Genomic DNA, 16,536 nt, shown 5'->3' with positions numbered 1-16,536 from the left:
AATAAAGAAAATTCAAACACAGAAAATCCTGGAGCTGGAGAACTTAGAGAAAAGATGAGGAACAGCACAGTTAAGCCTAACCAACAGTATAGAAGCGATGGAAGAGAAAATCTCATGTGCTGAAGATACACTTGCAGAAATTGATACATTTCTCAAAGAAAAAGTAAAATCGGAAAATTTCAAACAAAAGTCATCTAAGAAATCAAGGATGCTATGAAAAGATGAAATCTAAGAATGATATGAATAAAAGAAAAAAAAATTCCAGGCTCCAAGGTCCAGAGAATATTTTCAAGAAAACCATAGAGGAACATTTTCCCAACTTAAAAAAAAAAGAAATGTCCATAAACGTAAAAAGGCTTACAGGATACCAAATAGACTAGACCAGAAAAGAAACTCCTCATGTCACATCATAATCAAAATACAAATTCTACAAAACAAAGAATAAAAATATTAAAAACAACAATGGAAAAAGGCCAATTTACATATAAAAGTCGACCTACCAGAATGACATCAGAGTTCTCAACAGAAACTATGAAAGCCAAAAGGGCCTGGGCATATGTCATATAGACTCTCAGAGACAGTAGATGTCCACCAAGATTACTATACCCAGCAAAGCTTTCAATCAACATAGTTGGAGAAAATAAAATATTCTATGACAAAACAAACCTTAAACAATATCTATACAGCAACCCAGCCCAACAGAAGATACCAGAAGAAAAATTCCAATCCAACAAAATCAGCTACACCCAAGAAAACACAAGATATAGATAAATTCACAACATAAAATTAAAAGAAAACAAGCATCAAAACACAGTAACACCCACCAACTCCACAATAAAAGGAAATAACATTCATTGGACAGTATTATCTATCAACATCAGAGACTGCAACTCTACAATAAAAAGACACAGACTAACCGAATGGTTCCAGAAACAGAATCCAACATTCTCCTGCATCCAAGAAACACACCTCTGCAACCAAGTTAAATGTTACCTCAGAGTAAAGGGCTGGCAAAAAAGTTATTCAAGTGAATGGACCCAGAAAAACACTGGGTTACCTATCCTAATATGTAATAAAAGTAGACTTTCAACCAAAATTAATCAAAAAAGATGAGGTGGGACACTTCATTCTCATCAAAGGAAAAATCCATCAGGAGGGTATCATAATTCTGAACATCTATGCCCCAAATACAAGAGCACTTACATTTGTAAATGAAACATTATTAAATGGGTGGTTCAATATCTGGAAATCCATCAGTGCAATGCACCCTATTAACAAACTGAAGGAGAATAAACACATGATAATCTCCTTAGATGCTAAAAAAGCATTTGACAAAATCCAACACCCATTCATGTTTAAAGTCTTGGAGAGATCAGGGATATAAGGCACATACCTAAACATAGCAAAGACAATATGCAGCAAGCCTATAGCCAACATCAAACTAAATGAAGAGAAACTTAAAGTAATCTCATTGAGATCAGAGACAAGGCAAAGCTTGGCACGATGTTTGAATCTCTTCAAGGCAATCTTTGAAGTCTTAGCTAGAACAATAAGAAAACTAAAGGAGATCAAGGGGATACAAATCAGAAAGGAAGAATTCAAAGAATCACTATTTGCAGATGATATGAGAGTATACATGAATGACCCCAAAAATTCAACCAGAGAACTCCTTCAGCAAAGTGTCTGGATACAAAATTAACTCCAAAAAATCAATAGCCCTCTTATATACAAAAGACAAAAGGGCCCAGGAAGAAATTAGGGAAACAACACTTTTCACAATAGCGACTAATAACATAAAGTACTTTGCTGTGACTCTAACCAATTATGTGAAAGACCTGTTGGAAAAAAAATTCAAGTCTCTGAAGAAAGAAATTGAAGAAGATATCAGAAATTGGATAGATCACCCATGCTCATGGATCAGTAGGATTAGCATAGTGAAAATGACCATCTTGCCAAAAGCTATCTACAGATTCAATGCAATTCCCATCAAAATACCAACAGAGTTCTTTACAGACCTAGAGAGAAAAATTCCCAACTTCATATGGAAAACAAAAATCCCAGAACTGTCAAAACAATCCTGTAAAACAGATAATCTGGAGGTATATCTATGTACCTTATATTGATCTTAAATTGTGCTACTGAGCCATAGTAAAAATTGCATGGTACTGGCATAGAACCAGAATGGTAGATCAATGGAATTGAATAGAAGACCCAGAGTAAACCCACACACCTACAGATACTTGATTTTAAACCAAGAAACCAAAAGCATAAAAGCGAAAAAAAAAATTGCATATTCAACAAATGTTTCTGGGCTAAATGGATGTCTACATGTAGAAAAAGGCCAATAGAGCCACACTTATCACCCTGCACAAAACTAAAGTCCAAGTGGATCAAAGACCTCAACATAATATCAGACACTCTAAATCTGTTAATCTGTTAGAAGAAAAACTGGGGAAGAGCTTTGAACTCATTGGCATAGGAGACAATTTCCTGAATAGAACATCAAGAGCACAGGCTCTAAGAGCAACAATCATTAAATGGAACCTTGTGAAACTGAAAAGCTTCTGTAAAGCAAAGGATGATGTTGTTGGAAAAACACGATGGTCTACAGATTGGGAAATGATCTTTACCAATTCTATATTTGACAGAGGGCTAATATACAGGATACATAAAAAACTCAAGAAGTGCAACAGGAACAAATCAAGTAATCCAATTAAAAATTGGGGTACAGAGCTAAACAGAGAATACTCAATAGAGGAATATCGATGGTGGAGAAACACTTAAAGAAATGTTGAACATCCTTAGTCATCAGGAAATTGCAAGTAAAAACGACCCTGAAATTTCACCTTAGCACCCATCAGAATAGCAAAACAAAGAAACAAGCAAACAAAAACCAAAAACTCAAGTAACAACACATAACACATGCTGGGCAGAATGTGGAGAAAGGGGAACACTCCTCCATTATTAGTGGGAATGTAAACTTTTGTACAACCACTTTGGAAATCAATCTGACAGTTTCTCAGACAGTAAGGAATAGCAGTACTTCAAGATCCAGCTATAACACTCCTAGGCATACATCCAAACTGTGCTCAAGTGTACAACAAAGATATTTGGTCAACCATGTTGATAGCAGCTTCATTTGTAATAGCCAGAATCTTGAAACAGCACAGATGCCCCTCAACTAAGAGGTGGATACAGAAATTGTGGTACATTCACGAAATGGAATACTACTCAGCAATTAAAAACAGGGAAATTATGAAATTTGCAGGCAAACGGTGGGAAGTAGAAAAGATGATCCTGAGTGAGGTATCCCAGGAGCAGAAAGAAACACATCGTATGTACTCACTTATTTGTGAATATTAGACATATAGTATAAGATAAACATACTAAAATCTGTATACCTAAGAAAGCTAAGCAAAGAAGAGGACCCTAGGTAAGATGATCAATCCTCATTTATAAAGGCTAATGGGACAGATATTGAAAGACAGAGAAAACAGGGAACAGAACAGGAGCATACCACAGAGGGCCACTGAAAGACACTACCAGCAGGTTATTGAAACAGATGCTGGGGCTCTAGGTTAATTAGATAAATCCTAGACTCTATGTGGTGATTTGGGTATACAACTGGTTTATGAATAATTGCTACTTAACTAAAAGATAAATCTCCTTTCCTAGATGTGCATCATAAACCTCCTTCTATTATAATTACAGACCCTTCTGCATAAATCTCCAAACTCTATAGTCCCTACCTGTCAGGAGCCATGACTCAGCAGCCTGCTTTGATATTTTAATCTTGGTGGAGAGATGGCTTTTTGGAGGCCTTTACTAATGGCAGAGGAGAACTTGCAAGTCCATCTCCTTTTGTTTGTGACAACAGGTGGGATAGCTTGTGAGGGTTACACCTCTTCCTCAGGCTCCTTGTGCAAATTAACCTATTGTTCTGAGATGTTTTACTGGCTAAAGTAACTCCTCAAAGAATAAAGTGGTCAGAAGGCTGGAGGCAGAGGATGAGGCAGCACTTGAGACTGACTGCTGGCACTGCTTGCTGCAGCAGTCTGCCTTTTGCTATGACTGTCGAGTCTGGACCTTTAAAAAGTTTCCTGTGTGCTGTGTGTTTATTTTATTAATTTTAATCCTCACACCCAACTCAAGAACCATTCGACTCTGCCCGGCTGGCTCCGGCACCTACCCTTAATCAGCCTCTCCTAGGCCCAAGCCCATCAATAATACCTCCTCATACTACAATGCTACCATAGTAACAGAAAACACAACAAAACAAAACAAAGACAAAAACAAAAACAACAAAAAAGCAAAATAAAACTAAGAGAACCTTTTACCTAGTCCAAGATTTGTGCTTCACTAAGTGCTGTCTCTTTACATCCTTAGGCTATCTGCTTTCATCCCTGACCACAACACTCACTTTTCAGTCCTAAATCTGTCTTCTCCTGGATGTCCCCTCCCAAGGTATTTTTATTTTCACATAGATGGATCCTTATACTCAAAAATCCTAGCAACTGACCTCGCCTGTCCTTCCCCCAGGGATTTAGAGGCAGTCCCCATCCTTTTGGCCAAGCATTACTATGGACTTCTCCAGGTTCTCCGTTTTCCTCCCACATGCTTTAGTATGTAGATAACCTCCTCCTTTACAGTTATTGTCTCTCTAATAGCCAATCTGACCTCACTCATCAGTTAACTCATTTCCAGAGATTTCTGGCTCTCACCTTCCAAAGCACAACTCTCCTTTCCCCAAGTCACCTATCTTGGATTCTCTCTCACAGTACCTACAGACCTCAGTTTAAGAGCATCCTGCCCACTTCCACTCTCCATCTCTACATTCTCAGCCAGCCTTCTCCACCATAGTTCCCTACATACTCCTGATATATTCCCAGTATCATTTTACTTCTGTATTGCCACTTATCTTCCATCCACAAACAATTCCTCAAGCATAAAATATTCTCTTTTCTTCTCCAGCTTTCTGCATCTCAGATATATAAAAACCATTCCATCCTTAGACTTCCAAAATACACAAACACTGCTCTTTGGCCTCTTGCTTATCTCTCCACAATTCTAAACAACACAGTCCATAGATGATCTTTTTGTCTACAACACTTGCCACAGCTTCTCTGCTTGCCTCTAAATCTAGCAAATAGCTATGGTTTCCTATTGGTTTCCCACCCCCCACAGCTGCTCAAGGTGAGGATAAAGACAGAAGCTCCAGGGTCTCCTCTCTTAATCTATTCTCAGCACAGTCTCTCTCAACTCCTAACTTATACAAAGGACTCCACTGCCCCTTCCACCTTCTCAGATTTCATCTCTCCAAACTTCTCTTATCAGAGATTCACCAGTCATATTCCTTTCCTATTGTCATCCTATTTGCTCGACACTTAATCACTTAATCTCTTTTCCTCAGCATTTCCCAGAACCTCTACACCCCTGACCAACAGTCTTTAAGGAGCTCCTGTCACATCCCTTTCACACACAAGATGGTCTTCTAGGTACTTCTGCTACAATTTTTATATGGATGTCAGCTCCTTCCTGTCAAACAGGCACATCAGACTGACCCCTCCATTAGTATTATTCATCTTCAACTTCTAGCTCCAGTGCTCTTGAGTTCACCCATTCCTCACAAACCTCATTTTTCTTTTTACACTCTTACTTTTTCTCTGCCCAAGTAAGTGCCAAACATCTACTGAAAACTGACTCCCCTAAATTAACTGTTTAGATGTTCTCAAACATCAAACACGCTAAACAAATCATATATTCTACACACCCAATTAAAGATGTAACCAAACCCAAACCATCTCCTCTCTCTGTTTCTCTGTGTCCCTGTTTCTGTTTTTGTCTCCACCCCCACATTCATAATTAAATCCTCACTTGGGTGAAGGTCATCCACCAACTCTCTCCTCAACTGCTCTGAGAACTCCTTAAATGTCTCTCACTCATTTCTTCCTGTCTTCCTGCCTCTTCTTCATATTCATTGGTTAGTCACAGTTGCTATCGCTGCCAATGCCCTATCCTCACTTCTGGCTGCTTGCATCCTTGACCATGTAAGTCCCCCTTTGGAAAAAAACCCAAGTGCTCTCAACCTATCTACACCAACCTCCCCTAAACTCTTACAGACCTTTCCTCTTACTGTCTGTCAAGACCCTCCCCAGTCTCCAATGGTCTTAAAATATCTCAATTTAAGAACCTACCTGAACCCCCCCTCACAAAAAGACTATTTTGACACAACCAGAGCTTCTCAAATTATATTCTCGCCAACACAACACAACCCTGCTTTCAGATTACAGTTGCTCCCAAATTAAAATTTTATAGTCAAACTAAATTTCCCTGGCTCCTCTCAAGTACTATGAAAGTGACTTCAGATAAGTACTCCTGACAGTCAACAGCCTAAATTATCCTGCCTATTGTCTTCTCTGAAAGGTGGGATCTCTCCTCCTTTTTCTGGGCTTAGCACTCCTCTTCCCTACTACCAGGACCATGAACCTAACAGTTTCAAATGTTAAACTAAGATAGAATTTTGTTTTCTAAACTGCTTAACTTTGTTCCAGGAGATTTCAAATCAACCACAGACTACTCCAGCAACTCCTATGCAGTCCCAGCTATTTTCTCAGAATCTATAACCTGGGCCATTCTCACAGGGTACACTTCCCTAGCCACTTGTCCTGAGTCTCAGAATTGCATTCCTTGGCACAGGAAATTAAAATGCAGTTCATATCAAAATGTGCTTTTAGCATAACAAATATCCTAAAAATTTAGTTTATGTTTTATTACATTTTAATTCAGCTAAAAATTACAATGTCCTATGCAGCTCTTATCATGCTTCTAAGAACAATCAGGTGTCCTCACATCACCTGGCTCTTCCACATGGATGACCAGGAGCACTCAGTGCAGACCACATGTGTGTCTTCATGGACAGATCACTCTCCAGAAAGAAGTTGTAAGACATATTGGGAGAGGAACTTAAAAACCAACCGGCTGCATCTTTCTATCTCACATTTGTGATCTATTCTTAAAACTGGGATTGTAAAATTAAATCAGCTATTTTTATGCATATTTTTACTTTTTCTAATGGACATAATATTGCTTTTTCAACAGAGAAAGTAAACTTCTTTCATTTTTTATTCCCTAGAAGCTGCCAAATATTATGACTCTCATGCTGGCCTACTGTACCAGATACCTTAAACTACATCATTGCTGTCATTTTATATCAGGTCCATAAGCCCAGTAGAATGTGCATTTTCCCTGTACAGAACTTACCAGTGTCATGTAAATTACTCTGAAGTTAAGCTCACAGGTGATGAGAGTGTACCCAACATGAGACTTACATGTCTCCACCAATGTCACAAAAAGGAGCTGATTTTCTGTCAAACAGGAAATGAAAAGGACACATTTAATCCATAAAGTGTGTCTGAGGATGAGCACCTCTCTTCTTTTGCTGGGAGCCAGCCCTTTTGCAGCAAACCCTGCTAGTCATGGTCTTCTGACATTATGGAGCCTGCTCAAAAGTCATCTCAAATGTGATTAGGTAAATACAGCACAATGTTTGTTATCTTCCTTGTTGGTTCAGGGCAGCTTATTCTAGCATGTTACTCCAGTGGTGTTCACACAGAACTGTGTGGTGGAGCCTTATGTTTCAAAAGTGTCTGACAATGGCATGTTTTCCATTGAGGTCAGTCACATCCTAGTTTGGATGAAAATTCTTGTTGGGAACTAAGCCCTGGGACCCTTCCTAAGAGCCTGGCCTGCCAGATAAGCACCGGACGCCAGCAGGCCATAGTTTCTTACGACCCATTGTTCCCGAAACTGTTTGCTTTGGGACACATCCGTGACCACAGATATTATCTTAGGGCCTTGTAACTCTTTAACCCACCTTCTTAGCCTTGGGAACCTCCCACCTCCCCACCAAGGGCCTTGGTATTTTTCCACTACTACTCCCCTTTTCTCACCCCTCTCCCCCGCCCTGCCAGAACCGTGCTTTAAAAGAAACACTGAAGCTCAATAAAGTTGACACTCGACTGGCAACCGTCTGCTTGTGTCCTTTCTCTCTCTCGCCCATCTTTTTCAGGATTGACCCCCTTCGCCCCCACGAATAACTAGGTCCCGCGGGTCGGGGCAAATTCTGATGTTTTCCCTTCATCTACAAGAGCAACTGGCAATGCTGCCCTTCAGTGCATCTGCAGCAGAACGTCTAGTGTGAAATCTAATGATGTGCAGAACTTGTCCTACTCCCAAGTCTTTAACTGCACAAGGCTCTTCCTTTTCTCAACTTTTTTTGTTTTGCTCAGGTTCTACTACTTGGAATGTTTGCTCAATAATTTCCTGGAATTCTCTTTCTCTCTCTCACACACACACTCTGTCTGTCTGTCTTTATCTCTGCTATGTATACTTCATATTTTCAGATGCATAATTTTTCTTTTTAAGCTCATATAAGTTATATGTTTTTTTTTGGGGGGGAGGCGTGTTGTTTTGTTCCTTCTTCTTTCAATTCTTCCAAGAGTTTTGTGATCTGCTTCTGAAGGATTTCTTCTTGAACTCGATTAAACTGGAAAGGATTATTGTTTACCCTTCAGCTCATTAACTTGATCTTGGGAGGTTTTTTCTCCTAGTTTTTCTTGATCATTTGGGGATTTTGCATCAGAAGATCATGCAGATTATCCTCTGCCTTAGTCCACAGGCTATCCATAAATTGATGTGAGTGGTCTGCACTGCCAGCTGAGGCCATGCTGATGTTCTTGGACTGTGCTGCTGCCAAGCGCCCTGATGGTGTCTGTGGCCCCTGGCTGTGACAGAGGGCATTGCTGGTGTCTCTGCTCTGTACAAGAGACCATTCTGAGGCCCATGGCATGGACTGACCCAAGATTTTATGTGGATGTTCATTGTCCATACTGTCACCAAATACCACATAGAAGTCCATAATCAGTGTTCAACTGACTTATAGTTGCGAAATGGACATAGAAGGCTTCTGTGACAAACCTTAGAGGACCTAGGCTGCCCTACCTTAAAAAAAAAATAGTCTCAGTGGAAAGGTTTTATAAATACTTCAAGAGGTATGATTTTGCAATTCAATTTGACCATTTTAGAAAATAACTTTTTCCCGAGCTTTGGAAAAGGAATTCCTTTATTTCCTGCAGATGAGATGCATTTGTTTTGAGGGGCACAATGTGTCATCACTGATGCTTCTGTCAAGTTTTCAGTTGGTATATTGATGCTTCAAAATACATCTTCAGCTTAGTTTTCCCTAAAATCATTCCCCCTAGTTCACTTATCAATATGAAGTTTTCTTATAAAACCTCTGAAATGTGGGACTCAGTAAAGACATGCAGCTGGTACAGTTTGTCATATAGGGTTCTAGGGCAGAAGTTGGCATTTCCTCTATTTGAGTGCAAAACATCTCTTCTCAGTCTTTTGGCAGATGTTTCCTCTCTGCTCCTGGGGTTCTGCTTGAACAGCCTCATTCTTCTTCTGGGGCTTCCCCACAAAAGGTCTTCTATTTCTTTCTCTCTCTCTCTCTCTCTCTTCTTGTTCTTTGTCAACTATTTCCCACTTTGTTTTATCCTGCTCTCCCTGGAATTCTATAGACTAGATATCCTGATCATCTTTGTCATACTTGTTGTGTTCCAACAGCAGTTTGATGTTTAAAAACATCTACATCAGCTTCCAGATTTCTTACAGTAATCTAATGGTCCCTTTTTTTGACACTCAAGTTCTACAGAAGAAAAAGAATGATAAGCCTGAGTTCTTTTTTTTCACATTTTCATGTAAATGATTTTCATACCAAAAGATATAAGAGACATTGAACCCTTAATGTTGTACTCAGCACTGCAAAGTATTCATCACTTTCTCAGGCAAACGTGCTATCAGGCAGAAAGGGGAAGTAGACAGGCCCAGGGCTGTGTGTGGTGATGGCAGCTGGTGAGACTCACAGGTAGGTTTTTGTTGGAGGCTGAAGCATTGTGGGAGGAGCACTGAGATGCTGCTGACAGTAGTAATCTGCCAGGTCTTCAGCCTGCACACTGTGATGGTGAGAGTGAAATCTGTCCCAGATCCACTGCCTGTGAAGCTATCAGGGACCTCAGTGAGCCGAGTGGATGCCAAGTAGATCAGCAGCTTAGGGGATTGCCCTGGTTTCTGCTGGTACCAGGCCAAGTAGTTCTTTTGGTTGCCACTGTATAAAAGACTCTGACTGGACCTGCAACTGATAGAGACTTTCTCTCCTGCTGACACACCCAGGGAGGATGGAGACTGGGTCATCACGATGTCTGCACAGGCACCTGCAATTAAGAACATGCAATAACATGCATATAGACACAAACACAGAATGTAAAAACATTGGAAATTTGTCATTTAGTATCTTTGTACTTTCATGTTGTCATAGTCTTATCATCTAAGAAATATTGAGCCTGGCACACTTTAATTTTCTTATTTACAAAAAAGTTGCTCTGCAATGATTATAATATTTTTAATTTCTCACCAGACACCCAAAACAGCAAGGATAAGAAAACCTGGGTCTGTGACTTCATCTTGATCCCCCTGCTGTCTGATGCAGTTCAGTTCTCACTGCAAAGACTGGTTTATATATTCTCAGCAGCTGAGCTGGGCTGTAGGGGGCCCACACAAAGCAGTCAGGAAATACATAAGCAAATGCCTGTGCAGTGTCTGTGAGTGTAGCTGGTGTCAATCAATAGCCAAAAATACTATTACAGGGAGCATGAACAATCACTGAAAATGATTGCCTTACAGCTCTCAAACAGAAAAGTACTAGGTGTCTAACAGCAGGGTTAAAATCCAAGACATTTAAATCAATTGACTTCTGTAGAAACATTAGTAGAGCTATTTCACATTCGCAGTCTTAGGGAGCTAGTAGGATATGTTAAAAAACCACCACCGCCACCAGCACCACCACCACAACAACAACAGAGTAACACAGCATGCAATAAAAGAAAGAAAAGGTTGAGGAAAAAAAAGATGAAAGGAAAAAAGACAATTGAGTCTAAATGTGTTTAATATTAATCATCTCCAAAGCCACTCTCATACTGAAGACAGAAAGTTGGGTCTTAAATATTCGGGCTCTAGTTTGTTAGATAAACAAGGGATTGAAATGCAAAGAGCAACCGAGAATTCACTCTGAGGATATCCTGGCATACATTAATTTAAGACTGAGATCAGAAGAACTTTAATCTCAAAGCAAAGAATAAACAGCAAAAACTAACACATATCCTCCCCACAACATCAGGAAATTAAAAGAGGGATTTATTTGGAGAAATAAAAGAGGAGCAAAGATTTTTTCATGAATTCTTTCTTGTAGACCAACACTACCATGAGTTTTTATTCAAGGAATACAAATGCTAGTGTGATTTAGAAATTAACAATACTGAAACTGGATTAAGACTTGCTTCTGGCATCGTGAACAGGTAAGTCTCTCCAGAAAAGGGAACAGCCACCCTAATCTACTTAACGCTTTTATAGAGACCAACAGAACACTATTTAGGCGATTGTTGCTATCCAAAGGGTGAAAAAAAAAGAAGTTTGACTTTGAATGAATATCAATAGCAATAAGATAACTCACAGAACACTGTAGGACTTCATATTATTGAAATATGAAAATATATACAATAAGTAAACTATGAAGTCAGAATTATGTGTAAAGTATAAGAGAAAAGTAAATACATGAAATATCATGGCAAGGTGTGGAGACTCACATTTCTACTCCCAGAACTTGAAAGACAAAAGCAGGAGACTCATGAGTTTGAGGCCAGCCTGGGGTACATGCCAACTTCTAGGCCAATCTAATCTATGCATACAGTCTCTCATAAATGTTTATCATAAATCCATTGGTTAAAAGGCAGCTCATGGCATTATCTACCCAAAGCAAATTACTTAACTGGTGTTGTTAATGTTTCACCATGAAGGCACAAATATTATTAAAAAATAAATATTCACTTATCTGATATGCATATCCTTCTATTTTAAATATATAATTTTGTACATCTACTTTTCACATATAAAATGTTAAATAATTTCTGACAAAGAACATGCAGGTCTCCTCTGTAAACTGCTAAGACAACACCATATGAGAGTGGTAGACCATATATGGATACAAGAAGTTCCAAACCTCACGGTCAAGAACATGACAGACAAGGAACTCTGCTCCTGTCAATGTCTATCAAATTGTCATATGCCTTTGATCTTCATTAAACTTTACACTTCTTTTGTGATCAACAGTGAGCACAGACTGTGCTTTCATGACATTTATATCTGCTCCTTCAGACTGCATCTGAATGCAGGCAGGCATCTTACAATGGCCATCTCCATTGGCTTCTCACAGTATCCAAGGGGAGAGCGTGCCCTCTAAAGAGATAAAAAGTTACAAGTTATATTATCCATCATATAAAGATTCCAACCATTCTCAGTCATACATCATGTTTCCACAATATGTCCTGGTGAATTAGATTATGTTGGAATTGATTAAAACTGGACTATAACCCTGCTGGCGTAACAAAATACTGATTAATATGCCTCCACCCCTGTAAACAGGAAATCTGAAGCTGATAGCCTTCAATTCCTGGGACACAGCACCCTCTTCAATGGACACCACTATGGATGGAGGACCAGGGAATATCTGCCTGAGGTGCAAATTATCCTTGTATTGTACAAACTTGAACTCAGCTTTTCTGTTTTAGCACTTAAAATCTTTTATTCTCTGGATGAGTAGCAATGTCTACCCAATACATTTGACAAGAAATAGTAGACAAAGAATAATTTTTGAAGGAAAAGTAGCAAAAACTATCGCTTTCCTAAAAGATTCTGATTAACAATAACTGCTTTATTTAAGAGGTTTTCAACCCATGGGTCCCAACCACTTTGAGGTCACCAGACTTTCAGAAGGGTTGCCTAAGACCCTCTGAATTATCAGGTATTTACATTCTGATTCATAATAATAGGCAAATTACAGTAATGAAGTATCAATGAAATAATGCTTTGGTTCGAAGTCACCACAATCTGAGGAACTCTATTTAAAGGGTTGCAGTATTAGGAAGGTTGAGGAACACTGGTTTATATGAAGTACTTTCTTTATATTCTTTGCCAAAGATTTTCTTTACTTACTAAAAATAATATCCTACAGAATTTCAAAATAATGAATAAAGTATATAGAGTTAATAAGCTCACATCTAACTAAAAGTTCAACTCTCCTAAACTATGTTTTAAACCTTTGTGTTAACTGACATGTGTGTATCTGTAAGTTTTTTAGGTAAAATCCCTTAAATTTTTTGAGTTAATTCTTTTTATCTTACCTCTAAAAAATGTTTTTAATTTAAAAGCTTTGAGTTTAATATTTTAAAATGTAACCTAGGGTGTATTATGTAACCATTTCAAGAGCATTGCTAGCAATATATCTTGTGATAATAGTGTGGATCTTCAGTTCTTATTTACAGCCACTAGAAGAATGAAACAAGTATGAGTTGGAGGACTAAGAAAACCCAGTGGAATGACCCACTCACTGTGATGGGGCCAAGAGGGTCCACCATCAACTTTGGGACCATCACTTTGGATGTTGTGCTTAATCAACAAGTTCTTTCACTAGTTTAAGCACCCAGCCTTGATCACTCTTCCATGTTGATGCTTCTCAGACTTTCTTGTTCTGGATGACATTTATAGATTGTTGAAATAAAAACATCATAATGAAGACAGGAACAGGAGAGTCAAATGGGGAAATGAAAGGGGTATAGGGTTGAGGGAGTGAATGCAAGAAAGACAGCTGGAACTGAGGCATTTGAGGGATGATATGGCAGGGAAAACTAGAGCAATGAAAACTTTCTGTAATATATGAACAAAATCTGGCACAGCACTTCACTGGAATTTGCAAGAGTCATGAAACCTGCACAACTACTTGACACAGTTCTAACTAAGCAGAGCAGATTGGTGCAATCACTGTCTTTCTATCTCTATCTTTTGAGTTGTTTCTGCATTTTGCATTCTTAGGGATTTTCAGCATTATGTTTCATTTTATGTCTTTTCCTGAGAAGAATTGTTCCTGAGGCTTTTAAGAAAATCTTATTTTGTGTTTTCTTTATTGATTCTAATTCTGTTTTCATGCCTTGCACCATTTCTTTCATGTGTTTGAATTTGGATTCCTGTCTCTCTACGATGGCCTCTATTTCTTTTTTCATTTCCTTCTTATATGCCACTAATTTTTCCTCTACTTGTGTATCTATTTGTTTGGCTATGTTTGCCTGTGTTTCTTTAAGGATATTGTCTATTTCTTCTTTCTTTGCCTCCAATTGACTGGCCATCTCTTTGAAAGACTTGTTCATTTCCTCCTTATGAGCCTCAAATAATTGGGCAAGCATGGCTTTAAAATCATTTTCCTGTGCTTTTGCTGAATTGGTGTATCTATCGATTTTGGGGTTTGCTGGTGAAGTCATGATGTCCTGATTTATGTTGGAAGTGTTCTTTCGCCTACCTCTGGCCATTGGCTTATCTGAAACCTTCCCTGTTTGTTTTTGGATTCTGCAGATCAGACTGGTGCTGTCTCTCTCTGGTGTCTGGAGAGTTCTTCAGGAAGCTGAGCACTCTCAGCCTGTGCTGAGGACTAGCTGTACCTGTGGGAGGAAAGTATGCAGGCGCAAAGGGGGCAAATGCAAGCGTGTGTGCGCGCGCGTGTGTGTGTCTGTGTGTGTAAGTGTGCGTGGATGAGTTTCTCGAGGGACAGAGTGATGGCTAATGTTGAACCCTTGAGTGTGTGGGAGGGGCTCTGCACTGTATATGTCGCAGGCGCTAATGATGATCGCAGCGCAATTTCTGGCATTAACTGTCTTAGCTCCTCAATCAGGCCCACAGGGCAGGAATTTCAATGTCCCTAGTGCCCCTCTGTTTCCCAAAGTGGGAAAGACTCTAACTAGCAGTGTTTTCAAAGCAAAGACTCATGACCAAACCTTTGGCAGAGTACAGGGAATCATAAGAAAGAAGGGGAGTTAGTCTGATGGGGAAAGGATAGGAGCTCCACAAGGACCAAATATATCTGGGCACAGGGTCTTTTCTGAGACTGACATTCAACCAAGGACCATGTATGGATATAACCTAGAACCTCCACTCAGATGTAGCCTGTGGTAGCTCAGTAACCAATTGGTTTCCCAAAGTGAGGGGAACAGGGACTATTTCTAACAGGAACTCAATGACTGGCTCTTTGGTCTCCCCACCCCCGAAGGGAGGAGCAGTCCTGTTAGGCCACAGAGGAGGGCTTTGCAGCCAGTCCTGAAGATACCTGATAAAACAGGATCAGATGAATGGGGAGGAGGTCCCCCCTATCAGTGGACTTGGAAAGGGGCACGGTGGAGATGAGGGAGGGAGGGAGGGACTGGAAGGGAATGAGGGATGGGGACACGGCTGGGTTACAGAGTTAATAAAATGTAACTGATAAAAAAAATAAAAATAAAAAAAAGAATTACTTCCTAACAAAAAAAAAAAAGAAAAGAAAATCTTAAAATTAACCTTATGTGACCACTATTTGAAAGTCGTCCTAATATCCTGGAGACTATTAAGCATAGATAAGCCCATAGCTTTGTGCGGTCATTACTCCAGGAATCTACTTAGGATATCTGCTCCTGAGAAAACCAAAACAGTATAGTTGGCACAGGGTAAATAAACAGAAAATTTACAAACACTGACCAGCCAGGAAATATGTTACAGATTTAAGACCTCTTTTTTAATATACAATAATATTTGTAGACATCTCTACAACTGTAGTTTAAAGACAGGGATTCATACAGCTTGCACACTGAAGAAATGAAACTCAGTAAATAAGATAGGTTGATTAAAATAAGCTTTTTGTGTAGATTATAAAACTTTTATAAAAGTTTTAGGTATTAGCATTTGCTACTCATAAAAGACTAGTTCAGGTATTTTCTGTTTTCTGGAGTGCTCTCAGACTACAAACATTCCCAGCCTAAAATCAGGCTGTACTATATTAAACAAGTTTGCTTTGGAGAAGACATTCTTTAGGTTTTTAAGTTGGAGTTATAGAGCCAATAAAAATAATAAATAATAAAAGCTGTTTTGTTTGTATTTTCTACTTGTAACTGAACTTGTAACCCTAGGCATGTAATGAAAAATCAAACACATAATCTGTACCACTTGGAAAATCTTTTTTTTTTTCCTGTGAAACTTGTATAAATAAAAAAGCACTTGGTTTCTAGAAGTCAGAGCCACCTAAGTGTCATGACTGTTAGTCAATCAGCTGCAAGATTCCCCTGACCAGCATCTGGCTCACTCCCTCCCCTCACTGACTCCTTATCTCCTCTCTGTGCTGCCCAGTCAGCATCAGCAAAGACCCTCCAACCAAATCTCCTCTCTGTCCTCAACAAAGCCCCCATTTTTACTTTTAATTACTTGTTTTTTCATATCCTATTTTTTGAGTTCTTTATATATCTTACATATTAGTCCTCTATTGAATGTGGAGTTGGTGAAAACCCTTTCCCATTCTGCATGCTGACACTTTGTCCAATTGATGGTGTTCTTGGTCTTAGAGAAGTTTTC

The 16,536-nt window shown here is 39.1% G+C and overlaps 1 pseudogene; it reads right to left on the bottom strand.

Annotated features, from left to right (window-relative positions):
- Window positions 1–9,922: 9,922 nt before the first annotated feature.
- Window positions 9,923–10,537, bottom strand: LOC110540338 (immunoglobulin kappa variable 4-1-like; annotated as a pseudogene).
- Between the last annotated feature and the right edge of the window lie 5,999 nt (window positions 10,538–16,536).

This window comes from Meriones unguiculatus, chromosome 5 (genome assembly GCF_030254825.1).
Source record: "Meriones unguiculatus strain TT.TT164.6M chromosome 5, Bangor_MerUng_6.1, whole genome shotgun sequence".
NCBI classification, from domain to species: Eukaryota; Metazoa; Chordata; class Mammalia; order Rodentia; family Muridae; genus Meriones; species Meriones unguiculatus.
The sequence above is the reverse complement of the archived record's forward strand: the minus strand, read 5'-3'. Positions and strand labels throughout refer to the sequence as shown.